This window comes from Psittacula echo, assembly GCF_963264785.1.
Source record: "Psittacula echo genome assembly, chromosome: 6".
Classification (NCBI taxonomy): Eukaryota; Metazoa; Chordata; class Aves; order Psittaciformes; family Psittacidae; genus Psittacula; species Psittacula echo.
Window position 1 is genome coordinate 42,793,269 of NC_137743.1, and position 14,267 is coordinate 42,807,535.

Sequence of the window (14,267 nt, forward strand, 5' to 3'; positions counted from 1 at the left end):
ACTGGCAGATGTTAATTTTAATGGCATCAAAACCATCAGAATTGCTTCTCAGCTGGTGCTTCTGCATTAAAGAAACACTGCAGACGTTAGAGCAAGCGGTATCACAGACATAGAACCATAGAATAGTTAGGGTTAGGGACAGGGCAGGGACACCGCACACTAAACCATGTCACCCAAGTCCTCATCCAACCTAGCCTTGAACACCACCAAGGATGGAGCATTCACAACCTCCCTGGGCAACCCATTCCAGTGCCTCACCACCCTCTCAGTAAAGAATTTCTTCCTTAGATCCAATCTAAACTTCCCCTGTTTAAGTTTTAACCCATTACCCCTTGTCTTGTCACTACAGTCCCTGATGAAGAGTCCCTCCCCAGCATCCGTATAGGCCCCCTTCAGATACTGGAAGGCTGCAATGAGGTCTCCACGCAGCCTTCTCTTCTCCAGGCTGAACAGCCCCAACTTTCTCAGCCTGTCTCCATACGGGAGGTGCTCCAGTCCCCTGATCATCCTCATGGCCCTCCTCTGGACTTGTTCCAACAGTTCCATGTCCTTTTGATGTTGAGGACCCCAGAACTGCACACAATACTCCAAGTGAGGTCTCACGGGAGCAGAGTAGAGGGGCAGGATCACCTCCTTCGACCTGCTGGTCACGCTCCTCTTGATGCAGCCCAGGATACGGTTGGCTTTCTGGGCTGCGAGCGCACGCTAAAGCCGGCTCATGTTCATTTTCTCATTGACCAACACCCCCAAGTCCTTCTCTGCAGGGCTGCTCTGAATCTCTTCTCTGCCCAACCTGTAACTGTGCCTGGGATTGCTCCGACCCAGGTGTAGGACCTTGCACTTGGCATGGTTAAACTTCATAAGGTTGGCATCAGCCCACCTCACAAGCGTGTCGAGGTCCCTCTGGATGGCATCCCTTCCCTCTGGCGTATCAACCGAACCACACAGCTTGGTGTCATCGGCAAACTTGCTGAGGGCGCACTCAACCCCACTGTCCATGTCACCGACAAAGATGTTGAACAAGACCGGTCCCAACACCGATCCCTGAGGGACACCACTCGTTACCAGTCTCCAGGTGGACATTGAGCCATTGACCACAACTCTTTGTGTGTGGCTGTCCAGCCAGTTCTTTATCCACCGAGTGGTCCGTCTATCCAATTGATGTCTCTCCAATTTAGAGACAAGGATGTCGTGTGGGACAGTGTCAAATGCTTTGCACAAGTCGAGGTATATGACATCACCTGGTCTACCCCTGTCCATGAGTTCTGTAGCCCCATCATAGAAGGCCACCAAATTGGTGAGGCAGGATTTCCCCTTAGTGAAGCCATGCTGGCTGTCACCAAGCACCTCCTGGTTTTTCATGTTCCTTAGCATGCGTTCCAGGAGAATCTGCTCCAAGATTTTGCCAGGCACAGAGGTGAGACTGACTGGTCTGTAGTTCCCTGGGTCATCCATTTTCCCCTTCTTGAAAATGGGGGTTATATTTCCCTTTTTCCGGTTGTTGGGAACTTCACCTGACTGCCATGATCTTTCAAGTATGATGGACAGCAGCTTAGCAACTTCATTTGCCAGCTCTTTCAGGATCTGCGTATGGATTTCATCAGGTCCCATGGACTTGTGTATGTTCAGGTTCTTAAACCTGACAGGGCTGAGTGTTGTCACGTTATATGTTAAAATAGGAGTGAGCTTCTCTTGTGCTTTTATGGCTTGGTATCGCTTAGCAACGCCAGAAGCTGAACTATTTCCATAAAGATACTGACATGCAGTTTGATGAAATTTGGCTCTGAACTTGGCAGTCTATAACCCCAGCAGGACAGAAGCCACTGCTGTGTGAACAGAAGGGCCTTACTCTGGGGGAAGGAGCAGAGGATGGAGGAGTTCAGCACACAGGCTAATTGATTTAGGTAAGATGGATCTTTTCTGAGAAGTATATAAGAAATGTTAGCATTTTAAAAAAATAATGAAGTACTGTGTGTGCCACAGGAAAGATAGGAAGGAGCTCTTATCAAACCTTGCCATACAGTTCTGCTGTCAGTGTAACTTTTTTCTAACTGGCTCAGAAATAATTCCGTATGTGGCAGAAAGGGTGTCCTTAAAGGGTCTGTATGGCTTTATACAGGAGACTAAGAGTCTACAGCTAGTGTCAAACATCTTGGGAGTACTTGTAGTGTTCAGCAGCACATGCTGATTCATGACTTGCTCATCAAAAATCATAGAATCATAGAATAGTTAGGGTTGGAAAGGACCTTAAGATCATCTAGTTCCAACTTGCCTGCCATGGGCAGGGACACCTCACGCTAAAATGTGTGTTTGTGTTTGAGTGCCAGTTTATGCCTTACCATCTCTTGGATCAGGGTGGGGTGGGGGGGAATGACAGGGGACACCATCTTTCCTAGAAGAGCAGGTATGCAGAATTTGGAGCTTTCCCTCTGGATGCAGAGAGGGAGACACCAGGCTGGCTTTCTTGCTGTTCATGCTGATGCTGCTCTCAGCAAATGGGCGGCTTCTTGTACTTCATAAAATTTTGCAATATGAGTGAATGCTTGTGAGCAGAGGGAGTATGATGTGTTTGGGAGGGTGGCTGTTGTTAGGAGATAATAGCGTATTTACTCAAGGAACCAGGGCCTTCCTCCTTACTGAAGATGTGCCGTTAGGTGTTCATGGGATGGATAACTTATGTTTTGTAGACATTAGCTCTTATTAGTGCAATCCTACAGCAAACAGGGCAGGATAGCAGGGTTTTTACTGAGCAGCTTTGTTGCTGGCAGTGTGCTTCATCTGGATTGACAAAAGCAGAGAAGAATCTTCTGGCCACTGGAGCCTGGGCTGGTAGGTGCTCAGAGGGGTGTTCGGAGCAGGGGGTGCCTCATGGCACCCTCCTTGAAGCACTGTGATGGATTAATCTTGAGGATGAGGCAAGAATTTCCAAATAATCCTAAACATAGCTAAAAAGGAGTCCAAGAAAGCAGAATTGCGATGATGAATGCTGCTTGCTTCCCGGCAGTGAGTTATTTGGATTTGGTTTTGCTTCAGCAAGCAGAATTTGATTTCCTACCCCACCCCCAACTAGTATTTGACTGCAAGTGTATGAATCACAGTTTTCTAACTAATGTGAATGGAGTAGGAAGACCATCTGGTTTTCTGTTGCCCAAAAGTCACTTTAAAAAGCCGTGCGAAAGGGGACTGGTTCTCTTTCAGGTCTCCCCCCTGGTTTTGTCTCCCTTGAAAGCTGGAGGGTTGGGTGAAGAGTGTATTTGCTTGCTAGCCACAGGACTCTGTGGTTTGTCTACTGCTGCCAGCTCTAACATTTGGCTGTGCAAAAGTTGAGTAACAGGGATAAAGAGAAGTCTGTTGCCTGGGTGCTGCCACTTGGGGATCTTGGTCGTGGGCATTTTGATTTTTTTACACTTTGTTTTTGCTTTGGTGCAGGTGCTTCCTCTCTCTTGTAAGTTATGTTGATTATCTTGAAGAATAGCAGAAAAGGCTTTCAGCCTTCTTCCTCTGCTCCCCCTGCAGCTTATTTGTCAGCAAGATCTGTTGTCTTGTGTGATGCCTGGTTCAGAGCCTGGGTGACTTTATCAGCTCACTTCAAAGAAAACATTGAGATTTATTTCTTTAGCTTATGCTGCCAGTTGCAGTGTGTATCTCAAGAATTGTTCTGCCTGACTGCTCTTTTTGTTAAAGAAAAGGTGCTCTGCCTATCGCTGGAACTGGGTATGGCTTTCAAGAAGAAACACTGAGATTCCCATGATATTGTGAACAGATGACTTCTGGTCTGTGGTACCCTGGACCAAATTGGGTCCTACTTCCAGGTAAAGAAGATATAGCTTGTGTATAGATGCTCCCAACGCCTTACTTCTTAGGAAATCTTTGCCCTTCTGGCTGTAGAAGCTAGAGTGATACATTGGGTAGACAACCTGTCAGGCAGCTGGAATACCTGGTTTCTGTTCCCAGTTCTGCATTAGGTGTAGAGGAATGACCTGCAAAGGGAAAATAAAGGGGGCATATGCCCTTGCTGCTCGTAGTTATTCTTTTGTCTTTCAATAATCATTTGAAACTGCAAGGATTTGCTGAAAGACATTGTGGGAGATTTTCCTGGTCTTGTGTTTGATCTGTGCTTTGACAGCTGCATGGCTGATGTAGGAGCTAGAGGGGTGTCGTAAGAATCAGAGAATAAAAATGGAAGTTTGGCATGGAGATTCTGAGAAAGAGTGTGTGTTTAAAACTGTTACTTATTTGTTTGTAACCTGCTTGACCAGCACACTGAACAAACAAGGCCTTCCTGTCCCAGTTGGGGAAGCTGCTGCCTTTTTCTCAAAGTATTCTTGAATATTATTGAGACTGAACTGGCTGTTCTGAGAGACTGGGAAAAGGGACAGACGAGAAAAGCAGCTTTCAGTTGTCGTTCTTCTAATGCAATTGTAGTTCTTCCTGCAGATGCCCCAGGCAAATTTGTTTTTGGAAAGCTGGTTTTAGCCCCTCTCCTATAGATGTCACAGTACTGCATGCCTTTAAATCTCAAGTGTTGTACAGTTAAGATGTTTAGTAGTGCTTCTGCAGGTACTCTTAAGAAATACCATCAGTAATTAAAAATAATGAGGAAAAAAATCATGGCTAAGCATCAATGCTGCTGAAAATTAGAGAACTGATTTATTTATTTATTTATTTATTTCTGTGTCCCTTGTAAGGTGAATTGTTATGATTGGCTTTCTGCGGTTGCTGCTTTCTGAAAGCTGGCATTTATGTGATAGTTGTTCTAGACAAACTGTAGTATTTAGCTTGTGTCACAGTTTAACCCCAGCTGCCAGCTAAGCCGCATGCAGCTGCTCACTCACTCTCCCCATGTTGGGATGGGGGAGAGAACCAGAAGGGTAAAAGTGAGAGAACTCGTGGGTTGAGATAAAGACAGTTAAATAGGGAAAGCAAAAAACATATATGTAAGAAAAGCAAACCAAGGAATTCCTTCACCACTTCCCATGGGCAGGCAGGTGTTCAGCCATGCCCAAGACAGCAGGACTCTATCAAGGGTAACTGTTACTTGGGAAGACAAATGCCATCACTATAGACTTCCCCCACCCCCTCCTTTTTCCCACAGCTTTATGTACTGAGCATGACTCCATAATGCATGGAATATCCCTTTGGTCAGTTGACGTCACTGTCCTAGCTGCATCCTTCCCAACTCCTTGTGCACCCTCAGCCTACTCGAGGTGGAGTGAGAGGCAGAAGTCATTTTTATTCTGTGTAAGCACTGCTCAGCGAAAAGGAAGATATCCCTCTGTTATGAACACTGTTTGCAGCACAAATCCAAACCATAGCCCCATACCAGCTACTATGAATAATCTTAACTATTCCAGCCAAACCCTGCACAGTCATGAAAAAGTTCTACTTTCTGTATGCTCCTTCAACTATATGAATACTAAGAGCGGAAGACACTTTTACCAGACACCACAAGCTCATGTCACTGTATTGATTCAGCTTTTGTTTTCCCTGGATCCAGTACACAAACATGATGAATAATGTAGTAATCTATTACTTAAAGTTTAATGCAGGTTTAATAGGGGTTGAACATCAACGGGTCCAGTGCAAGAGGTACAAGGCTGCTTTGCTCCATGGAACAAGATTCAAACCGAATACCCTTGGGTGTGAGGCATACTTTGTAATTTATGTAAATATACTACTTGCAGGTGCTTTGGTATTTCAGACCTCTGTATTTTTTTGTGTACTTGTCTCAGTATATGGCGACATACGTCCAAACTCATGGGGTCACAAAGCACGTGGATGTCTTGTTCCTGAGATCTAGGGATCTGAGTACACTATCAAGATACTGTTGTGTTTTCAACGGATTCCCTCCCCTTTTTTTTCTTCTTTTTAGTTTGAGTGCTATTTTTTAAACAAAGGGAAAAGTTCCCTTTCCTCAATTGTTAGTTTTACAGAGCTAGAGCCTTAAAATAATCCAGGAAGCCTTTTGTTATATAAATATACTCATCCTCTGGCTTGGCACTCTGTGTGCTTTTATATAGCTGCTTGCTGAATTCTCTTTAAATTTAAACTTCAGTGGCTTTAAAGGAGAAACTGGGTGTTATGTTTTTATAGCACTTAATGGTTCTGACCATGGCAGCTCTAGACTCAGAAAGCAAAGCAAACCCACTGATTGCTGTGTAATGACAGTGTAACAGTGATTATTTAAAGCAGACAGTGCAGTGTAAGGCAGTGGTTTATGGCTGGAACTCAATTTCTGCATCTCTTAATGATTCTTGTATAAGATTGTTACTGTCAGGTATGTTTTTATCCACCAAATTTAACTCCATGGGAACAGAGCCTCAGCGTGTTTTGTATATTTTGAAAATATTTTTACTTAAGTTGTGTGTTCAGAAATAAAAATATGTATTAAAACAGCAAAACTTGGAATGGTTATATAAAAATTCCAGTGCAGACTTGCAGACTACTTGGTAGTTTAACAGGCACAGATATTTTCAGCCATCAGATTTTCCAGTTAAATGGGCAACAGTTGGCTAGGGCAGATGTGATCGTGTTGTTTTTTAAACAAAGCAACCTGCCTACCCCTCCAAAACCCCATGAACGAGCCCCAGCAAAAATACCCCACCACCCTGTGAAATGTCAAGTGCATAGGAGATAATCTTCATTAAATGCAGTGACTAGTTTCTGGGTGTTGTCTTGTATATGTTAAAGCACCTTTGCGGAAATTTATTAATCACATATGTAACTGAATGTGGATTTAGAGTTTTACTGTATCCTCTGTAGGACATGAGTTCATTGGGACATTGATTTTTTAAGTAGTATGTTTGCTGCTAGGAATGCTTGTGCTTGAAGTTGCTGATGACGGAAGAGGTGACATAGCAGGTTAAAGCCTGAGATCTGCTGTGTCAGCACTGCCTTTATTCACCTACTGTAAGCAGTAGGCAACACCTTTTACAGCACCACATGGCCAACCTGCTGATGGTTTTATCCTTGCTCTCTGAAAAAGTGGTTAATCCTTCTCAGTTCCTGTTTGATTCCCTTACTAACACCCTCCACTCCCAACTTTTTCCAGATGCACCTGAGCTGGATGCATCAAAACTATCCCATAGCAGTGGGAATGGCAAGGGAATGTTGCAGGATCTGCATGGGTGGTTTTGGTAAAAACACTAAGTCCACAGGTCATGTTTTAAAAGTGAGGAGGATGAAGAGTGAGCATGTGCAATTCCCTGGGAGTGCCTGAATCCAGGCTGTCGTCTGTGCTGCTGCTGCTGCCTCCTCCCATGTCAGTGTTGTACCAAGAGAGGAGTGAATAGTCCAAGTAGAGAAGCAATAGTGTAACCTCTTGGGTGCTTACCCCACAATGAGTTTTGGAGCAGATATTGTATGTTCCCTGTGCTTAGTTTGTTCGGATCGATCAAATTCAACTTCGGTAGATTCCCTAGCCATTACTGCTTATTAAATAGCTTGGCTGGTTCTTTGTAAGCAAGTAGCATAAAGCAGGTAGCTGCTGATAGTTTCACTCTGTCTGTTAATTCATTTGCCCTTAGACACGAGCTGCTTCCTGGTTTCTTGGAAAAGGCAAAGGATGTGCTAGTAGGAAGCAACACAGTTAATGAAAATAGGCCATACATGCTGCTGATTAATCCTTAATCGAAGGAGAGAATCTTCCTTTTCCAGTGTCATGGTTTAACCCCAGCCAGCAGCTAAGCCCCATGCAGCCGCTTGCTCACTCTTCCTGTGTTGGGAGGGGGGAGAGAACCAGATGGGTAAAAATGAGAGAACTCGTGGGTTGAGACAAAGACAGTTTAAGGGAAAGCAAAAGCTGTCCACACAAGAAAAGCAAACCAAGGAATTCCTTCACCACTTCCCATGGGCAGGCAAATGTTCAGCCATGTCCAGAACAGCAGGGCTCCATTGTGTGTAACTGTTACTTGGGAAGACAAATGCCATCACTACAAACTTTCCTCCCCTTCCCCTCCCTTCCTACTTCTTCCCCCAGCTTTATATACTGAGCATGACTCCATAATGCATGGAATATCCTTTTGGTCGATTGGGATCAGCTGTCCTAGCTGTGTCTCCTCCTAGCCTCTTGTGTACCCTCAGCCTACTTGCTGGTGGGGTGAGAGGCAGAAGAGGCCTTAACTCTGTGTAAGCACTGCTTAGCAAAAAGGAAAACATCCCTGTGTTATGAACACTGTTTGCAGCACAAATCCAAACCATAGCCCCATACCAGCTACTGTGAAGAAAATTAACTCTACCCCATCCAGAACGAGCACATCCAGATTTGTTAACTGGATCAGAAAATGGCCTTTCCTTTTTCCTGAGGCGCTGACTTAGAGATTCATTCATAATTTACAGGCCCAAGTAACAGGATTTCCTGTAAGGGTGTGCTCACCCGTTCTCGCATGTGTTCAAGCAGAAAAGGGGTTTTCTGTCTTCCTTTGCATCCTGTTTGCTTGTGTTTTTTTGTGTTTTGGCATAATTCTTACTACTCATGTACGTGAGATTTCATTGGCCTTTGGTGGCTCATGCCGTCCCAACTCCTTTAGTGTCACATCTACCTGAGAGGCCTGGGGATGGGACAGGGCACCTAGCAAATACTGAAACAGTCTGTGTAATCTACTTAGGGTTCAAGTGCTTGAAAATTGCATGTAGAAACATCTAGTGTTTATCTGAAAGGCAGTTTCTGCTTTGAAATACAGCACAGCTCTTTTGCAACTCTTTTCACTTCCTTTGAAGGCTGAGTAGCTGGTCTAAAACTCTGGGGCTACTCTGTGTGACTGTTCCTATAGCTCTTAGCATGCAGTTGAAAGATCGGCTATTATGCTGAAACGCAAATGTTCCTTCATGCTGAAGTCATGCTGGAAGTAGTTCAAAATGTCTTGCTTACTTGGATTCACAAGGGGAATGCCATCTTGCTGATCTCTAATCTTGTTTTGCTTTCTAGTTTATGTCTGGTTTCTTTGTATTCAGCAAACCTGTATTCACTGTGCTGAAGGATTTAATGAATCTGGGCATCCCCTTAGACCCAGGAGATGTAGACTCTGATTGCCATACTTCTGTTTTGTGTGGTTTTTGGGAAGCTGAGTTATTAATGGGCTCTTTTCCCCCAGCGTCATTACATGGATCCAGCAGGCTCTGTTCCTATGTTAGACCCTATTAAATAGCTTTCTCTTTATTGGATAAGTATTGATTAGTTCATTCCTTACTTGAATGACAGACATAGTTGTTTTAAATTACTCCATGGTTTTGCAGTTTTATTATTCCACAGATGATGCAGTTACTGGGATTCTTGCACACTATGCTTTGTTTCAGTTAATTCGTTAAATGTTTTTCTTCGTTCTCATAGATTTGTTTTCAAGATGCTAAAACAAAAAGTTGTTGATTTGGTGGGGTTTTAAATTTTTTTTCAATTTCCAGCCCCCGCCTGTGCGCCCCCTCCCTCTGCTGTCCCCATTTCCAGTGAAGAGTTGAAATGCTGTCAGCAACTGTTTTGACAGGTTTCCGTGTACTAACTAGGAAGACGAGATGTTGTATCTAATATATTTTGCTCCATGGTGGTAAATATGTAGCAAATGTTGGATAGATTATTTGATATTAAAATGCTGAGGGATTTTGTAGTTCTAATGGAGGATGTCTGCTCTGTCACTGAAGTACTCTGTGACTCTCCCAGCTGTTCACATCATGTGCCCATCCAAGCTACATCTAGGCAGACCTAAATATCATCTTGTCTAAAGCAGGCTCCTACTTTTAGGTTCCTCTTTGCACTTTTGTGCATTGTGGAGCTTCATTGCAGCCGTCTCCAGGCACTGGCGCATCACTAAATTCCTCAAGATTTACTAATAGCTTCTTGGAAAGCTGGTGTAAACATAGCCTTGGGAGCTCCCTGAGCTGTACGCTACATCTGTGAAAGGCGAGAGGCAGAAAAGGTAAGGAACACACTTTGCACACATGCTGGTTTTATTATTAGGATATTTTAACTGTGCTTTCATGGTTGCTTCAGATGCTTCATAAATGCTGTCACTGATGCAAAATAACTGATGCCCTCCCAGCCCAGTGCAGCTACTTGTGTCTGCCCCTGCCAAAGATTTAAATGGTGTACATACGACAGCATAACTGCCCTGCCATAGTACTGGTTTATCATAGAATCATAGAATAGTTAGGGTTGGAAAGGACCTTGAGATCATCTAGTTCCAACCCCCCTGCCATGGGCAGGGACACCCCACATTAAACCATGTCACCCAAGTCCTCATCCAACCTAGCCTTGAACACCACCAAGGATGGAGCATTCACAACCTCCCTGGGCAACCCATTCCAGTGCCTCACCACCCTCTCAGTAAAGAATTTCTTCCTTATACCCAGTCTAAACTTCCCCTGTTTAAGTTTGAACCCGTTACCCCTTGTCCTGTCACTAGAGTCCCTGATGAAGAGTCCCTCCCCAGCATCCGTATAGCCCCCCTTCAGATACTGGAAGGCTGCAATGAGGTCTCCACGCAGCCTTCTCTTCTCCAGGCTGAACAGCCCCAACTTTCTCAGCCTGTCTCCATACGGGAGGTGCTCCAGTCCCCTGATCATCCTCGTGGCCCTCCTCTGGACTTGTTCCAACAGTTCCATGTCCTTTTTATGTTGAGGACCCCAGAACTGCACACAATACTCCAAGTGAGGTCTCACAAGAGCAGAGTAGAGGGGCAGGATCACCTCCTTCGACCTGCTGGTCACGCTCCTCTTGATGCAGCCCAGGATACAGTTGGCTTTCTGGGCTGCGAGCGCACGCTAAAGCCGGCTCATGTTCATTTTTTCATCGACCAGCACCCCCAAGTCCTTCTCTGCAGGGCTGCTCTGAATCTCTTCTCTGCCCAACCTGTAGCTGTGCCTGGGATTGCTCCGACCCAGGTGTAGGACCTTGCACTTGGCGTGGTTAAACTGCATAAGGTTGGCATCAGCCCACCTCACAAGCGTGTCGAGGTCCCTCTGGATGGCATCCCTTCCCTCTGGTGTATCAACCGAACCACACAGCTTGGTGTCATCGGCAGACTTGCTGAGGGCGCACTCAACCCCACTGTCCATGTCACCGACAAAGATGTTGAACAAGAGTGGTCCCAACACCGATCCCTGAGGGAAACCACTCGTTACCGGTCTCCAGGTGGACATTGAGCCATTGACCACAACTCTTTGTGTGTGGCTGTCCAGCCAGTTCTTTATCCACCGAGTGGTCCGTCTATCCAATTGATGTCTCTCCAATTTAGAGACAAGGATGTCGTGTGGGACAGTGTCAAATGCTTTGCACAAGTCGAGGTATATGACATCACCTGGTGTACCCCTGTCCATGAGTTCTGTAGCCCCATCATAGAAGGCCACCAAATTGGTGAGGCAGGATTTCCCCTTAGTGAAGCCATGCTGGCTGTCACCAAGCACCTCCTGGTTTTTCATGTTCCTTAGCATGCGTTCCAGGAGAATCTGCTCCAAGAGTTTGCCAGGCACAGAGGTGAGACTGACTGGTCTGTAATTCCCCAGGTCATCCATTTTCCCCTTCTTGAAAATGGGGGTTATATTTCCCTTTTTCCAGTCGTTGGGAACTTCACCTGACTGCCATGATTTTTCAAATATGATGGCCAGTGGCTTAGCAACTTCATTTGCCAGCTCCTTCAGGACCCGCGGATGGATTCCGTCAGGTCCCATGGACTTGTGTACGTTTAGGTTTTTAAGATGGTCTCGAACCAGATCCTCTCCTACAGCGGGCCTAGGGTCTTCATTCTCACAGTCCCTGCGTTCGCCTTCCAAGAGTTGGGTGGTGTGGTCAGAGCCTTTGCCAGTGAAGACTGAGGCAAAGAAGTCATTAAGAACCTCAGCCTTCTCCAAATCCTGGGTAGCCAGTTCTCCTGATAGCTTCCGGAGAGGGCCTGCGTTGTCCCTAGTCTGTCTTTTACTCGCTACGTACCTATAGAATCCCTTCCTGTTATCTTTAACATCCCTAGCCAAGTTCAATTCTAACTGGGCCTTAGCTTTCCTCACCTGGTCCCTAGCTTCCCGGACAGCATCCCTGTATTCTTCCCAGGCCACCTGTCCCTGCTTCCACCTTCTATGAGCCTCTTTTTTCCTTTGAATTTTCCTGAGCAGCTCCTTATCCATCCAAGGAGGTCTCCTGGCCCTCCTGCTGCAAACTGTGTGCTCCAAAAATAATAATCCTGCAGAAAAAGTATTTAAATGAAGACAGCAGCAGATGCAAAATGGAGCACTGTAAGTAAGGCAGAGATAGACTAAACAGGCCTGGGCATAGCAGTCAACATGGATAACATGCAACTTTCCTGAATGCTGAAATTGTATCATAGAATTATAGAACAGTTAGGGTTGGAAAGGACCTCAAGCTCATCCATTTCCAACCACGCTGCCATGGGCAGGGACACCTCACACTAGACCATGTCACCCAAGGCTCTGTCCAACCTGGCCTTAAACACCACCAGGGATGCAGCATTCACAACTTCCCAGTTTGCTCTTCTTTGTGATGTTTTCCCCTCCCCTACTTTCCTCCCCCTCCATGTTTTAGTCTTTCGTGAAGTTCGTCTGGGAAGGCAGCTGAATACCATGAAGGCAAAGGCACTGACTCTAGTTTTGCTATGCTCTACAGATTTTGCTGATCCTGTTTAAAGTCCCCAGACAGTTGATCTAGCAAACCTGCTGCTTATGGAATGATCTAATTCCCAGTGAATGCTGTGATCATGAACATTACCCTACATCAGAAATTATTTGAAAAGTGATGTGTATTCCTCCAGCTGTCAGTTGTCTTTCAGTATCCTCGTTGTGCTCTTTCATCTTTAAACAGTTGTGCTGAAGCTCAAATAAGCTTACCTGTCAGCAGTTATGAGGATGTCTCTTCTCGTCTCCAGCTGCTCCTTGATCATAGCTGTACTAGGCAGTTTCAAACCTGTTTACAAAGGAGAGAAGGCAAACGGCTATGTTGTAGCTGCTGTTTCTCTATATGATTTTTCTCATACTCCATTAATATTCAGCATAAGGTTGTCTTTGTGCTTTTTGAGGATGTCTGTTTCCTCAAAGCCAACGCATGAGCTCTCTGCTCATAATCCCTAAAGACTAATGCTATTGGCAGGTCTGTCAAAGCAGAAGAACAGCTCCGTCCTTAAATCACTGCTAGCTCTGAAGCATCACCTACTAGCTGGATTTCAGGTTTGTTAGTAACATGGTAACATCATGGAGCTGAGGCTGGATTCTTTAATCGCATTGACTTGCTTTAGAGCAATAGTTGCACAAGTAAGTCGCATGCAGTATCCTAAGATACTTAGTCACAAAATTGCAAGTGGTGCATGAAAATACACTGATTTCATGCCCATCCCCTTCAAGGTTTTCCTGAAGCATTCTGTCAAGAAAAGTTTTATAATGAACAACAGCCTTGCTCCTTTGTTGAATTTTAGTAGTTATCTTCAGTGAATGCTCTATAAAAAATATGAAATAAAGGAGGATGCCACAAGGATAAGGAGTTTAAAAATTCTGTGACTCTTACTTGGCTACTTTCTGTAGGATTTAGTTTACAGAATATATATATAAGGCAGTTTTTTAGCTTTTATTTACACAGCTGAAGCAGCCAGTATGAAAGTGAGCTAATTTCTGTGTGTAGGGGGAAATACGTTGTGTACTCAGCTTCACAACTGAAATGCATCGCTGTTTGCACACAGAATTGTCTAGCCAAAAGGTAAGGGGCAACAGCAGATAGTCATTATTTGTATTTCTTTGCTGTAAAGCAGTGCCTTAAATTAGGAAACTTTTTATTCTGAGCCTCTTTCCCTTACGCAGTAAGCATTGCTAACTACTAGTCCAGATACAAATCAAAATGTTAGCACTTAAATTAGTGATTTCTGGGGTTGTCATCTTAAACTTCCACAGAAACCAAATACAGATTGTTTGGGTTGCTGTTGCAACTTGTTAATTCAAGAGCTCTGATGTTGATTGTCCTATGATGATGTGATACCTGCAGCGCTGTGAATTTATCAGTCTTAAATTGGTGTAGTTTGGCATGGTGTATGCTCATTCTAAAAATAGTGTTTCATGGGAAGTACATCTCTCTGAGCGTGGTGTGAGGGATGTACTTCTGGCTAGCCTGGGATTGGAGCCATCAGCCTTTTGCTCCTCTGACATCATGCACTGTGCGTGTCAGGGTTAAGGGAAAGAAAGGGAGCTCCTCTCGGCTATTTATAGCACAGTGCTCAGTTTTTTGCAACTTTGCCGCCTCTGGAGGGGAAAACCAAACACAGTATGGTTTTACTGGATTTTCAGTA

At 44.8% G+C, this 14,267-nt stretch overlaps 1 protein-coding gene across 4 annotated transcripts in view; it reads left to right on the forward strand.

The window, feature by feature from the left end:
* SGMS1 (sphingomyelin synthase 1) overlaps positions 1 to 14,267 on the forward strand; it is a 107,083-nt gene that overhangs the window by 25,832 nt on the left and 66,984 nt on the right. Inside the window, exon 2 of one of the 4 annotated variants that reach the window (XM_080620783.1) lies at positions 3,690 to 3,812. The exons of the other annotated variants lie outside the window; for them this stretch is intronic. The gene's annotated coding sequence lies outside the window, so the exon portion shown is untranslated. The remainder of the gene's footprint in view (positions 1 to 3,689; positions 3,813 to 14,267) is intronic. 4 annotated transcript variants of the gene reach the window in all.